The 13,461-nt window shown below is 30.0% G+C and overlaps 1 long non-coding RNA gene across 1 annotated transcript; it reads right to left on the reverse strand.

Moving 5' to 3' along the window:
- Positions 1-4,067: 4,067 nt before the first annotated feature.
- LOC112688768 lies at positions 4,068-7,525 on the reverse strand. Its single transcript, XR_003149078.1, has 3 exons — positions 7,426-7,525; positions 4,776-5,269; positions 4,068-4,640 (listed from the first exon to the last, which is right to left on the reverse strand). It is a non-coding gene; the product is annotated as an uncharacterized LOC112688768 (long non-coding RNA).
- Between the last annotated feature and the right edge of the window lie 5,936 nt (positions 7,526-13,461).

Consider the following 13,461-nt stretch of genomic DNA (forward strand, 5'->3'; position numbering starts at 1 on the left):
TTTATTTTGCCCAGGGCCTCGCAAACTCTAGCACCGTCACTGCGCTGCGGGAACTGCTTTCGCAATACTTTGGTGTTGCCGAGGTACATGTAGGCTATAGAAAAACATGAATAAGTATTTTATATCTACATTATTGGAGCTACAATATTGGATGAAAACTTAAACTTGAAAATTAATCGATTTGGAGCTACCTAACCCGCCTAAACGGTAGATAGAGGTAGACGTTCAAGTTCTTCTGATGTAAAATAATTACGTATAGTACCTGTGAATGTTTAAACTTCGAAGTGCATGAACGAAACCAGTTTTTATGAACTGAAATCGACGCACAGTATACAAAATATACTATAATAAACATACACAATAGTTAAACATAATATGAAACACATCAACGAGAAAAAACAACTACAGGCGGCTTCAAGTGCATTTTATATAACAGCCAACCATCATAGTATTATAAATATTAACGACAAAGACCAGAATTTCCAATACTAAAAACGTTGATAACTTCACAAATAGAAAAAATTTCATCGTTTATACGGTTTACGGATTTAAGGTATACCGTTCACATAGTATTATTTTAAAATACCGTCAGCCCTAAGTATACATGATCATCTAGGTAACTCATCTATGCGTAGGTAGTGACACAAAAACAAGTTGTTATAAAATAGGAAAAGAAATTAGAAAGCTTCTAATGGAATATCGAGATAGTAAGTTTCAAAAATGTTTACCCTTTACAGACGCGCATTATTCTAGAACTATTAGTTTCTAAAATATTTTAGAAATTTAAATTATTTCCACAAGTATATTATTTGTATACAAAAGTTTTATAATTGCAGATAATATAACATTTTAATTTTCGATTAAATTAGTGAATTATTAAATTAGAAATTACCCGTGGGCAAATTCATCAGAAATGTATACGGTGCAGTCAATGACGTTTATTTACTAACTTTTATGACGTAAAACTTTGAAATAATCGTTAAACATAATGTTCATAAAGGTAAAATTTAATCAGTCGTATTGACGTACACAAATGTCACAGTAAAATATTGAAATCTCAAAAGTCTGAAAAATGTATACGAGTTGTTAACAATCTGAATAAGTATACTACGCTAATTACCATCGAGAAACGTAATAATATAGTTCATTTTTACTCAACCATTATACAGTTATATCAAAATAAAAACTAGTTTGTCTAGATATGCCATGCGCATTGTATTCAACGTGTTTTTATATTGCATTCACCGAGTTATTTGTACACAAACAAAGTCTTTGGAATGTTAATAATTTCTCAATTTCATACTTATGTAAACATTTTGATAAGTAAATATAATTAAAAATACTTACTAAGTATGGTATCAATATTTAAGACCGTTTACGAAAACATAATTAACTTTGAAGTATATCATCATTTAATGAGCATTTAATCGATAGAAATGTATAATCGTTTTTTGGAATAAAAAGTAAGTATTCAAAAAAATATTTTATTATTCTTCTATCGATTTCCAATATTACGCATATTTAATATTTTTATAAATACATCTGAGTATGGTTTCAAACCTGCTGACAATAATACCTACGACATTGATAATATAATATTACAACCGATATATTTGTTCATTACACGTATATCTGTCAACTGATTATTTTAAAATGTGGGGTTTTTTTCAATAAATTTTAGAAATTCAACAGTAAATCAACTCGGCCTTCATATTATTTACACGTGCACTAATATTGATGAATCAGGGTATTTTTTTTCGCACAACCACCATCATTTGATATAGGTCGATCGATTTTGAACATTTTAACAGACGTATAGTACAAGTCTTAATGTGGTTATGGAAACGAGTTATATAAGTTTCTAAATTTGAATATAAATTACGTGAATTCCTACATCGGTTTGGTATATATAAGTATACATATCTACGGATGCTTATTTCGAATATTCTTCATAACGGCAAGTGAAGACCGTGAAAACACGATTCACTCGTTTGACTACTTAGACTCGTCGCCGATCTCTTCGGTTGAGCCACCACGCTTCGTGTTTACTAACCCCTTTGAATTTTCACGTAAAACCACCCATGGCCTGTACGTAAACTTATCGTATTAAATTTTTGTACAAAAAGGTACAGTTGTAAATGGCTACAACGCGTAACAATATCTGTGTCCACGGTGTTAGACGGTGGACTCGTGTAGATTTTCAATTTTTTCGAAATTCTCGTGTTTCACACTTTTTTATGAGCCTTTTGTAGTAGGAAAAAAATACGTAAAATTATTTTTTTCAAATCGTTTTCATTCGTTCAATAATTTAACGCATATTTACTATTTTAGTTATTTAAATTCATCGACCGTTGTTTTCAATGCATCAGATTTCATCACCATCGACCTATTTCCTTATCAACGACTGTATATAATGGAAATAATATTGTTGTTTTCGTGGCTAAAACTCTAAATAAGACGTGCTCGATAGTAGAGAGCACACTGTTATGATAGTTTGTACGCAGTGTGTAATCTCTTGAGGACACCACTATCGCATACCCGTTGTCTCCGTCTTACAAACGTACAACATAGAAAATCTGTGTTCAGTTCCAATTTTATGTGGTTAGCATTAAATATATTAAATATGATCAGATCAATTATCATATTTATGAGCGAGAACACGCTATAAGTGTTTGCATATTGGTTTTACACAATATATTTATTTTAAAACGAGCAATGAGTCTACAAAATATTATAATTTAAAACAATACATAATTCGCTTAGAAATTAAGAAAAACTATCAACAAAACACAGATTATGTTATTTCCTTTGAGTTTGATATTAGATTAGATAACTATATTATTAAAGCTTAAGATACAAAATTGGTTCTATTGAACGGAGATTTACTGTGTCTTCTGTTCAAGTTATGTTTACATTAAGACTCGTATGACCTGCTTTTAATGCTATAAACCGGTGGTGACCAAACTACGGCCCGCTATGATTTAAGTCCGGCCCACGAAAGTATTCTACATTACAACACTTATTTGCGTAACTATAATATTTTACATTTACGTAAAAAAAGAAATTGGAAAATTAAAAAATACATTTTCTTATGGCCCGCAGTAAAGAAAGTTCTTTTTTTATGGCCTAGATAAAAAAAGTTTAACCACTACTGCTATAAGCGAATAAACAACTATCATACACTGCGTTTATAGATAAATATAAAATTATGAAAATGTTTAAAGATCCAAAATATTTCACACTCGTAAAATCTAAATCCCACGTGTGAATAAATAATTAATTCATTTTTATCAAATTCATCTGCGGTGAAACCTAATTGCAATTTTAATACGAGTGGTTTTTTTTCTTCGAGTTTCCAGTGTTCATCCGAATTTATTTATTTTATACGCGAATATTTCAATTGGGTGTTTTAATTCACTGAATAATTAAATACTTAAAACCACTCCACTGAATATTCATCATACTTTATTTCAAATAAATAATATTTCTTTTTTATTGCTATAAAGGTTAATTAGCTACAATATTTTGCTCACTTAGGGTTACTTTTTGTTTAAGAATATTTTTTTTTATATTTAATAAAGTTTTGGAAGTGAGGTATCGTTGATCAATGAAAAAAAAAAGCGAAACATGCCTTTGTGAACTTACTGTTAATTACATATTCTTTAAATGTCCCACTTACCGGAACGTCCAGACAAAATCAAATATAAAAATCATCTCACTCAAAGAAGCATTCGGCCACTAACAAAAAAAAATTATAATATACTTCACCAAGATAGTCGAGTTCACAGTAGACATATAAATAATTTTATTTACTATTAGATGCACTAATAATCGTGCAGTTATCTCATAAATGAAAACAACGCATGTTGATTTTCCTTTAGGTTTTTCGTTCACCTTTCTTACGCACGCTGTCAGTAAATTGTGTTATTATTTTTATTATTACTACACATTTGAAAGTTATAGTAAATTATCACGTACAAAGAATGGTTTTCGAGAAGAGATCAGTTTGCTATTATGTTTATGTCACATACTTCATGTTACTATAAATGCAAACGAAAAAAGAAAAATATATAAGTACAACATTTATTGAATTCGATTCTATGAGCTAAATTAACGTGAGATAGTCATATTTTGAGGTTCATCGCATACAACAGTTATTTCGCGTACCATTTTTAACCATTAATTTTGAATTAATTAGGTATTTTGTTTACATAAAAAATATAAAAAATTGCATACATCAAATACAACGTCACATGCTATAAAGACAAATTGTAACGAAATAAATGTAATTACAATACATTATTTAACTGTTATTTGTTATCATCACGCCATGTTTGTTGCAGCATGATTTGCATAAACGCATAATTACATAAAAGATCATTCTTTACACATCATCATCTGTCATATGAAATAATACGCTACTTATGCAAAGTAAAACTTTACATACGTACTCGTAACGTACGCCTGAGATCGTGCACACCGTGGGCACACGAGTTATTGCGTTCCATATGTAGACAATAACCTCAATACCCGCCTGCACTCCGTTTCGATTCCTTTCTGGCGCGTGTCTTCTAATCAACTTGCACTGTTGTACCATATCGTGTTTTGTCCAACTCGTAGTAATAGCGAGAAAAGGAAATCTGCAATTCGTTTAAAAATAATATAGCAATGTTCTATGTTAATAATCACGATGGTCGGTCAGTTTAACCGGCTGCGTTGTTTATCAAGACAGCCTGCAGTACAACTCTTATAGAATTAATAAAATAAACACATACCGTTATAGTTCTAGACCTTCGCATCCGCGTTACACGTTTTTCGGATTATATTATTTTGCGTTCAGATCCGCTGGTCTTACACTTTTGGGTTTAGAACGACAGTTCGCCGAAAAAACACTTGCAACTTTCGCACAGGATTAATAATTCCATTGTGTACCCGTGCTTTATTCAATAATCTCGAAAGTTACAACAAACAACACTGCCATCATAATGTCATTCAGGAGTTTATAATATTACGTTAACGTTAAACAAACAATTCCATTAATATTTTCCGTTCGAACTCGTCATCTGATTAATCACTTCTGTGAACAACTATTTTCGAACGTTTATAATTTACATTTTATTAAACTGAATTTCAATATCAATCAAAATAATAATAGTGCACTTGCTTGTATGGGGACGAGCGAAGCCGGACGAACGTCTAACATCCAGTCTCGCAATAACCTGTCCATATTTTGTTTCCACTCGTATTCATTTTCGCTTATAGCAGTGACCTAGTTTATTCGATATCGTAGTTTTAATATGATTAAATGCAGGTCACCCGACTACATTATAAACTAATAAACATACCGTTGTATTATTAATATGCAAAAGTGACCGCAAAATTATTTCTAACAAACGTTCGTTTTAAAGCTCTAACTTCAGCAACGGAATATTATTTACAGACAATGTAGTAGTTAAAACATCTATATCGCTAAGTTTTTTAGCGAATAAAAGTTTATACAATACCCCGTCTAACCTGGATATTCTTTGCACATTTAGCTGGATTAACAGGTTTGGGTAGTCGGTAAGATTCGAGCATGTGTGTAAGTGGAAAGAGGTGAACCATCATATTAAACGTGTTTTTTTTTTCAGTAAATTTGTCCATCAAAACAATGTCTATATTCAAAATACCTTTCTTGTATAGAGTGTATTGATTTATGTCTTCGATAAAAACATGAAATCACAAAAATTTCGATTTGAAATTATTAGAAACGTCACAGTTTTTTCATATTTTTTACATTTTGAAATCCGATACGTTTACTTATATACGTACATCGCTCATAAAAAAAAAAAAGACAAAAAAAAAGACACAAGAATTTTGAATATTTCCACTAGACACAGGAGTGGACAGTAATATTTTGGTGTACTCGTAAATAAACATTAATTTCTTATTCTTCTGTAAAAAATATCTATCACTATCAAATCAAAATTTTGAAAACATCGGTTACACAATTTTTTCGGTGTGTAGATAAAAATAAACAAATATTAAAAAAATATTCGCAGTTAAATCATCATAATATGATAATTTAACTGCGAATAAATATATTATATGGACAGTTCTATGCGATGATATATACGTGATATATAATTTATTTTTATTCAACAGCGTCTGCGTCATTAATAATAAACGTCAGTCATATATAGTAAATAAGCATCATTGTGATAAGTTGATTTATTATCGTCCCGATTCGATGACGTTTCAACGTTTACTTGAGATTCTCAAATAGTTAATGATACAAGCTATTGATTAATAATACCTATCAAACTCTTATTATTCTATTGGCTCTAAAATATCTCAATTAAAATGCATTTTTTAAACAAAGTAACAGAATGTATTACTATGATTTAGTTTTATCAATGAGCTTTGGTAAATTAGAAGATGTATGGAAATACGGAAATCGTTTAAAATAACATTGTGCATGATTTAAAAACTTCATGATTGTTTAGATTTGTTACAAAAACATTATGTTTCAAATATTTTAAATGTCTTTTAACTATAGAAAAAAACAAACAATAAGCGACTCACGACTAAAAATCACAAATATAATAAAATATTTAATACTTGTATCTTGAGGCTAGCTGTAGTTTGTTCAAAAACCAATTTTTAAAGATTTGCATAATTTTTTTTCTTAATTATGAGAATAACATACTTCCGTTAACGGCCACCTCTATAAGACGGTCAATTTTTTTGGTCATGATTTGAGTGATATGGGAAAAATACATCAACACCTCTATGTGGCAGTCACTCTAATTAAGGGTCAACATTTAAAAATATGTTGAATAAAAAATGGAAAATATTTAAGTTGCTTATAAATTATTTTCGATAGTTTATCTTAACGAGCATTTATGATGTCGATAATACAATGAACAATTGTTTGTGGCTGTATTTTATCATAAGTTTTTTTTTTTGATCAATAAAAATCTGAGAAATTAAGAAGATAGTACTAGTCGTTCGTAACTAAAGGTAATGACGAAGAGGAAACATTTGAAGAAACCAACTTGAGTATTATACTATTATAATAGTATAGTATTATTGTATTAAACTATTCTGATATTGCCAATAATTAATAAATAAACAATTAACAGTTTTCACTTTTCAGGAAGGTGACGTAGATGGTTATAATACTAGTATGTTAAAAACCGTAGATTTATTTTGAAAATTATCCAAATAATAAAATTAATTTTAAACTAACTAATGTAACTAAATTTTTTAATTTTAATATTTATAAAAGCTTAGATGAGATTTTATGAGATTTTTTTTTTTTTAATTTTTAATTGTACCTACATTTACCGTAAATCATAAATACATTGTTCAATATCCATATTGATGCGTTTTTTATTTGGTATTTTATTTTTAAAATTTGCTTGCACTCTATATAGTAGTTACCTGGAAGGTATTGAACTTCTGTTACCAGTTACCTCTATGGAATGGGCACTTCTAAATAGCAGTTTTTACTTAGAATCCCTTCGGTGACCGTTGTATGGAAATTCTACTGCATAATATAATATGTTGTATTGAACTGTCGTTAATGTTGTTAATCTAAGCGTTAAAGAAAATTATTTCAAAACTTACTTGCACATAAAACAATCGATAAACTATGTGGATGGATATGTAAAAAATATAATTACTACGATAAATGTATACATGTGGATAGATAAATACCGTTGTGAATTGTATTTGTGAAGAAAACCATGCTTATGAAAACATTGAATTCATTACAATCGAACGGGCGAACGGGATCAGTATATGTTTTTATGCATATCGTATGTCTAATGCAAGCATCTCATAAAATGGTTTAATATTCTCACAGAATGAATGATCTTTAGTCTATACGATATCTCTCGTATAACGATAATGGAGCTAGTATGATATTATAAAACTAACGGGTTAGACGAGTTATATGTACCACATTAATAAAATCGGATCACTTGCAACGACACAGTTATATTATGTATTCATGTGTTTCTTCGGCAACCAATCGCACGCAGGAGATAGCCCGATGATCTGAGGTATTAAGTCACTGCGTATGAATTAGTCTAAAAATTGCGCATACCCCACGCGCACACCGTCTATAAACTTCGATATCAATGCGCTCAATACACATTAATCGATTATAATTATTTCGATACTCGCCGAAGTCAATGAGATACCGATTTTAACTGTTCTAATAGTTATCAAAAGTTAACTAAAGCTCAACAATGTTCAGGATGCCTTTTAAGAAACGTTATGTGAAAATAAAAATTTAATTTATGCGTTTATTTTTAATGTTTTTTTTTTTTTTTTTTTTTAATTTTAAGTACGCAATTTGTTTCACACATTGATACGATAAACATAATTGATTACCGTACACACTAAGATAATACAGAAATGGAACAGAGTGGGACTGCAATACGATTATAATAATTAAGTTAGCCGGTCACGATGCCACTGCGTTTCGAGTTTTATTTTTTCTCGAAATCGCGCCTGGAATTGTTTTAGATAAGACCTGAGATGATTTTCTAACTCGCCATGTTAGACGATCGGTGAAACGATTTTTTAAAACATGCAATTTAACTGTTCAGGTACAGCATGGAATGGTCGGGACGAATAAATAGTTGGTTGCGAACGTAAAGCGGTCTTAACACACGATGCATACTGCGTAGGACTTATGATTGAACTCCCTACAGACACGCTTTTGGTGGTATTATTTACGTTCTTTTGCGCCGCTCGAAATGTCAATCCTTCTGACGTATATTTTCGCCGTTCAATAATCCTTTGACTATTTTCTGATATACCAGAACATTGCGAATCCAATCTATAGATACACTATTCGATTAAACATTTATTAGCGTCGAACATTTTTTTTTTTTTTTGAATTTATATCCAGTTGTAATATACTCTCGTTAGTTGTACAAATCACAGTGTTTCATCATATTAACCATCGGTAATAAAATAACGCTCCAGCCAAAAACTTTTTTATTTTTTTTTCTCATACTATCTATTTCTCTATGCTTATATATTTGTTTTTGATGATTTTTTTCTTTCTTCGGTAATTTTTATTACCGATTCATATAAGTACCTATTATTTTTAATTGTAACTATATTAAAAAGGATGCGCACATGTTTTAAAACAAAATAAAATAATGTCATCAGGGTATGCCAGGACAACGGGCATTAGTATATTAGATTCGTGTCAATCTTCGTTAGTGATTTCATGTGCAGTACATGCATAGTAACGTTTTTTTATTTGTATTTGATCTGTACCATATACTATACTTACACGTATTATTATCGTGTTTAAAATGTATTTCGTGGATGCGAGTGATAATTTTGTTGTAGTAATGTGTTTAAAGTTCATTTCAAAATTGTTCACAGTGTACGGTGAATAAGTACTCAAAACAACCTAACCCATTCTAAGTGAAATATTTTTAATTTTTAGTGAAAACATAGTGTTGGTTTTCGTCCGTTCAACCGTTTTCCGTGGAGCTTCTTGTCGGAGACGTAACCGGGATTCGCGAGGACCGTCGCATTTATAGTCGAATAAAAATCGCGTGTACAGCGTACGACGACCGTGTACCGTATCACTATCGTTCTAACGAACCTTGGCAGATCATCGGTGGATGTAGAAAAAATATATATAATATTTAACAACGCGACGGTGCCGTGTACGAGCTTATTAGCCGGCCCGTAAATGTTTGCTCGTTGGGTTCTCGGCCGAGCGCAATCAGCGGACTTGCATCGGTTCGGGCGAGAATTAGGACTCGATTATCCGACTACAAACGTGTGGCGGATAATAAAAAGCCAAATCGCTGTGATCATCCGAGTCCATAACGAACGCAGCTCGCGTCCGATACGCAAATATCGCCATCACCAGTGCATTTTTTAACTAGTTAACTAGGCGACACGAATGTCGCCCAATGATTATACTCTGTCTGTCGACATTTTAAAAGATTGGGAGAAATAATGCGAAACAAACGTGTAATACTTTAATCATACTATGGTATTATACATTGACTATTTTGAAAAAAACATTTTTTGTCGCCCAGTGAAAATTCCTTATGAAATGCACTGGCCGTCACAGCTACGATAGTTAATGTCTTGACCACTGGTCGTGGTACCGGACCATACGTATAAGCGCAATTAGGGGGGGGGGGGGAGCAATAGGGTTTTTAACACCCCTGAGTTCAAATGTAACACTATTGTTTTTTTTTTTTTTTTAAGATCTATACAATGTATAATAATTACAGTGAAATACCATTAGGTTTTATTTTTAGCAATTTCAGTACCTCCAATATTTGAGCTCTAGTTGCGCCCATGGCCGTACGCGCATAAAGCCGCGATGGCAGCGCGCGTCATTTATGGTAAAGTGTGACGTTTTCGTCGCTAGCCATCGCGAAGCCGGATTATTTCATTAGCCGAACTCGCAATCGTTATTATTTTCTTCGTACGTTTTTCAACGACCAATCGAGTGCGATGCCACGTCCGACACACTTTTCCATTGCTCGAAACGACGAACATTTGGACGTTCGGTTCACATGAATCCAGTAAACGAATACAGCAATACAGAATTTCGATAGTTCGAGAACCCGAACGGTTGAGTACCTTTGAGAAAATGTTTATAATTCGAAAACAACACAGCGACAGCATTTTGCAATTGGCCACAACGTCTACAACGAAAATATATGAGTTTTATATAAGCTCAAATCAATTGGATTGGGACCGTAGTTTGACTTGCCTACTCGTCGTGTTCAGTAAAAACATGTGCATTGTACCCGGCGGTGGCTGTCCTAAGAAATAATGTGTGTTGCCGAGTATAATATTTCTAAAGACCCACCCACCTTCACTGAACCTTAAAATAAATACCAATTGTAAAATTTATTTAACAAAAACAGAATAAATATCAATCGTAATAATAAACAATAGTACATTATAGTACATTATAGCCACATGTATTGTACTCGATATTATACATCAATACAATTTTGGAAGTCGCTTATTGTTTTATGAAATATAAGAACCTTATACCTTTAATTTTATAAATTATTAAGATTAATTACATTATCATAAATAATTAATAAACATATTATACAAATCATTTCTAAGGGAAAAATATAGCATCATAAAATAAATAAAATTAACAATTACATTGTAATACAAAAATAAAATCATTCTTATAGAGAGTGTTTTCAATAGACAGAATAATAAAAAAACTAAAAAATATCATAATATAAATATCTGATATCAATATAAATAAGTATAAAAAATGTATTTTTTCCATGAGTATTTATTGTATAATCTAAACAAATATTTACAACTAAGTCATCATCAGTTTTATTTTTTACACTATTTTGTACATTTTATGTAATTTTTTACTTCCAATGTTATTCATATTAATATTACATTGATATTAGTAATATTAAATTATTTATAAATTAAATAATTATGAATAGGTACATTATATTATATCAATAAAATAATTTTATTTTAATATAATATGTAGGTAAATATAAAAAAAAAAATCAACAATGAAGCTTACGAATATTTTCAAATTTTCGCTTTTCAATAAAAAAAAAAAAAAAAACCATTGATTGGATATGAAATATTGTTTTATTGTAATGCTATTTTATATTTGCAATTATTGACGTGTCTAGCCCAATTTGTTACATTCATAATGCTATTTTCGCATCCAAAAACTTCGCAATTTTTTATACTCTCCTTATCATATCAACTATATCAATATATTTTAATAACATATTTCAAGATCAAAATTACACAAAATATACAACGGTAAACTTTCAATGTGAAAAAAAAAACTTTATAATTTACGATGCAGGTACCTATAATATTGGTATTAATGCGAAAGAAACAGACGAAAAAGTAAACATTAAGACCAAACTTCCAATATTTCGAATTCGACTGTTAATAGACAAAATAGTGAATGTACTATATAGCAGGGATGGGCGACTGACTGCCTGCGTACTTTTTATTATTTAGCCCGTGCTACAATTTCAAATTACTTCTAACATTTCAGTGTTTATCGGTATTTAATTTCATCACGTTGATCGTGAAATCGTAAATATTATGTTTTACTCTAGTATTGAACTGCAGCTAATTTATTAAATTTTTAAATATCCATATTGACACAGCTAATAAAACTAAAACTCGGTATTGGGTAAGTATTGTATTGGTTTAGTAGTATAATTAAATTATATAAAATAAAAGCTAATTGTCAATTTTAATGAATTTTACTTTTTGCTCTATCTACTCTACTCCACTAGATTTTAAAGTTATATAAATTGGCTCTCTAGTGATTTTGAGTTTCCCATCCCTGCTACATAGTATTGTAATATTATAAAGGATAAAAATAATTTAACAATAATTTTAGTTCAAAATAATACTGATTTAAAAATTAAATTGGGAATTATTTTTTGTTTTCAATATCACTGTAATGCTAGAACCTGGCATCCGGCGCCGCCGACTAAACAACAATAGAAAGTGCATCGACTACGAGAAAAATCCATCATATTATAATATATATTATAATTTAGAAAATGATATTCGTATAGATATCATAATAAGGTTCGTCTTCTGTCTTGTTTTATTAATTCTGCTTTCAATAACATGATGTTTATTGTTAATAATTAACCCACCTACCAGGTATTGTAGGTGAAGCAACACATGGACCATAGAATAGCCACTGATTGTATCTATATTTAAGCATAGAAAATTAATGATTGTATACTGTTGTAGTTTTCTGTTTTTCGATATACATTTTATAATTTAATGATTAATCATTGTTTTAAAAAAAAAAAAAAAATATATAATAAATATGTTACATGTACACGCAATATCTAATGTCAACAAATAAACACTAATAATAAAATAAATAAAGTACAATAAACCTAAAAGAATTTCCCATTGTTTTTAAATATGACACAAATATTCGTTTTAGAGTACTTGTTAACATACATACAACTCTCTCTTCTACTCTCTCAAACTAAATAAAAATAGGATTTCAACTTTTTTTTCAAGATAACCATCTAAATAGACAATTTGAATCCATAAAGTTTTATTAAAAACTAAATTTTTTAGAAAACATATCCTTTTAATATTATCCATAAAATTTCAAGTATCATAAACAATATAAAAATGTTCAACATTCTTAAAATCGAAATATTTTTCTTTTTCTTCGATAACGTTAAAATTCTTGATAAATTTTCAAATCTCTATAAATTAAATACCATTATTATTAATTATAATCTATTAATTAAATACCATGGTATAAATTTTATACCACATCAAATTAATTATAATAATCAAGGCCCGGATGCATATTACCGAAGTGTACATAGTCTCAGCACTAGATACAAAATAAATCATTTTCATTGGGCCGTCCATTTTATTTCAACACAAATGAACTAAATGAGAACAAACATTTATTTA

This window comes from Sipha flava, unplaced genomic scaffold, assembly GCF_003268045.1.
Source record: "Sipha flava isolate LNK unplaced genomic scaffold, YSA_version1 40159_pilon_pilon, whole genome shotgun sequence".
NCBI classification, from domain to species: Eukaryota; Metazoa; Arthropoda; class Insecta; order Hemiptera; family Aphididae; genus Sipha; species Sipha flava.